The sequence below is a fragment of the Meles meles genome, chromosome 1, assembly GCF_922984935.1.
Source record: "Meles meles chromosome 1, mMelMel3.1 paternal haplotype, whole genome shotgun sequence".
In the NCBI taxonomy this organism is placed as follows: Eukaryota; Metazoa; Chordata; class Mammalia; order Carnivora; family Mustelidae; genus Meles; species Meles meles.
This window is the reverse complement of record NC_060066.1, coordinates 59,173,295-59,176,117: the sequence shown is the minus strand read 5'-3', so window position 1 is coordinate 59,176,117 and position 2,823 is coordinate 59,173,295. Positions and strand designations below refer to the sequence as shown.

At 37.9% G+C, this 2,823-nt stretch overlaps 1 pseudogene; it reads left to right on the top strand.

The window, feature by feature from the left end:
* The first annotated feature begins 353 nt into the window (after positions 1-353).
* Positions 354-930, top strand: LOC123949155 (annotated as a pseudogene).
* Positions 931-2,823: the final 1,893 nt, after the last annotated feature.

Genomic DNA, 2,823 nt, shown 5'->3' with positions numbered 1-2,823 from the left:
ATATGCTACTTATTCATATATACATGAATATATATGTGTGTATATATATATATAACATTAAAATCAAGTTGTTCAAAAAAAGATACACTTCATAAATTTTCTCTTTTTATATTGGTAAACATCAAATAACACATTCTCTTTAATTTGTTACTCATCAGGTTGTAGAAATTCTCAAATGTTAACTGTTCTTACTGAAGTATACATAAACTAAGTAACAATACAGATAATTCTGGCATGCAGAAAAGGTTTCTGACCTTGGACTGTACAACACATGGTTTTGAAATTTTTCAAGTATGAAATATAACTTTTGGTAGTATAGAACTATAGTGTTAAAAATCCTATGTGAGAGGAAATCCCGTGGGCCGGCGCCTTGCTTTCCTTTCCGATCCGCCATCTGCGGTGGAACCGCCGCCAGGATGAAGATTTTCGTGAAAACCCTTACGGGGAAGACCATCACTCTCGAGGTCGAACCCTCGGATTCGATAGAAAATGTAAAGGCCAAGATTCAGGACAAAGAAGGAATCCCTCCTGATCAGCAGAGACTGATCTTTGCTGGCAAGCAGCTGGAAGATGGACGTACTTTGTCTGACTACAACATTTAAAAGGAGTCCACTCTTCATCTTGTGTTGAGACTTCATAGTGGTGCTAAGAAAAGGAAGAAGAAGTCTTATACCACTCCCAAGAAGAATAAGCATAAGAGAAAGAAGGTTAAACTGGCCGTCCTGAAATACTATAAGGTGGACGAGAATGGCAAAATCAGTCGCCTTCATCGGGAGTGCCCTTCAGATGAGTGTGGTGCTGGAGTTTTTATGGCTAGCCACTTCGACAGACATTACTGTGGCAAATGTTGTCTGACCTATTGCTTCAACAAACCAGAAGACAAGTGATTATATATGAGTTAATAATAAAAGACATGAACTAAAAAAAAAATCCTATGTGATTATCTTGGTTTGAGTTGTATTTTTTTAAGTTTAGTTCTATGATTCTTTTTTCTTTTTATTTAAACTTTCAAAATAACAGGATGTGCTTGAATATTCAGATGTACCTTATTATCTGTGTTGGAGTTGGAGTGATTTTTTTCCTCAGAATCTGACCTGTCAGTCACTCAACAGACCTTTTTTTTTCCCTGTTCTTCTGTGCCAAAATCCACTTCTTCTGAGTTGTTTGTCTCTCTCATAGCCCTCACAAGCTGAAATACTACACTGAATAAACTGTCAATATTTATTTTATAAAGTCTCCCACTTTTATATCAGAAAGGTGGATCATGTGTTGGAGGAATGAAATCTCAAGAGCACTAATTAAATATCAATAACCCAAACGTACATAGATGCATTTTTCTAAATGACACACTTACATTGGCCTTAAACTCCTTGTAGTTTCCAGCTTCAATACTTCTGAACCTCTTTGTCTGCTCAAATAACCAAGAAGTGCTGATCTATGACAGAATCATCAACACTTTAGCTGCCATGTGAGTTCTGAGTGGTCTGTACAAGAAAACATAAGCCACAGCCCTGTATCTCGTTCAACCTAGAAGTTCATGCAGCTCTCTGGACCATGTTATCCATATAAGGCCAAAGTATGCAAATAAGCCCACCTTAATTGGCTTCAGTGGTTGATTAGGGGTTAGTTTCCCTTACTTCATCATTTCTAAAAGGTACATGTTGAAACACCATGAAATTGAATGAATGTTATGCTCAATTTTAGCTGAAAAGGGGTGGTTTACTTAAAACAAGTGGGCCACAGCTAGCTTGCAGTTTGAAGGATGTGAAGTACATTAACACCAGACTTACCCTGGAGGTGAAAACTTACCTTTTCAGTAAGAGTGTGTGTGTGTGTGTGTGTGTGTGTGTGCGCGCGCGCACGCGTGCGTGAGCGTGCACACGTGTGCACGATCACATCTACGAGTATCTAAATCTTTGTTTCTGATTTTGCCAGTTTAAAGATAACTATTCATTTGCTACTATCTGAAATCCTAATTTGGTTAGGGTGTTTACATTTAACCCTTAGTCATATTGTTACTTTGAATTGTGTACCTTATGTACCTTATAGATACATTTTTGTAGTGATAATGAGGATTTTAAGCATAGTGAAGCTTAATGAAGCATTTGTATCCCTAAATTGAACTAATAAACATGTGTTTGTCTTTATTAGTTGGATAGATAACAGAGTGTGGAGGGGCACCTGTTTGGCTCAGTGGGTTGGGCCTCTGCCTTTGGCTCAGGTCATGATCTTGGGGTGCTGGGATCGAGCCCCGTATCAGGCTCTCTGCTCGGCGGGGAGCCTGCTTCCCCCTCTCTCTCTGCCTGCCTCTCTGCCTACTTGTGATCTCTCTCTCTGTCAAATAAATAAAACCTAAAAAAAAAAAAACAGAGTGTGGAGATATATACTCTGGTTATTTAATTTTTTTAATACTTTATTTATTTATTTGACAGATCACAAGTAGGCAGAGAGGCAGGCAGAGAGAGAGAGGAGGAAGCAGGCTCCCCGCGGAGCAGAGATCCGGATGTGGGGCTCAATCCCCGGACCCTGGGATCAGGACCTGAGCCAAAGGCAGAGGCTTTAACTCACTGAGCCACCCAGGCACCCCTGGTTATTTGTTTAATTTTTAAAATGCCAACATAAAAATAACATTTTCCCATTATATTTTCTTTATACTATTACCTATTCCTTAAAAAACCCTCTTGTTCTCATTTTATATTTTGTTTATTCTCTCAATATACAATATATAGTATATTATATTTTATAAATATAAATATATATTGTTATTTACAAAGGATAGATAACTTGCCTAAAATTGTGTGAATGACAATAACTTTCTCTTAT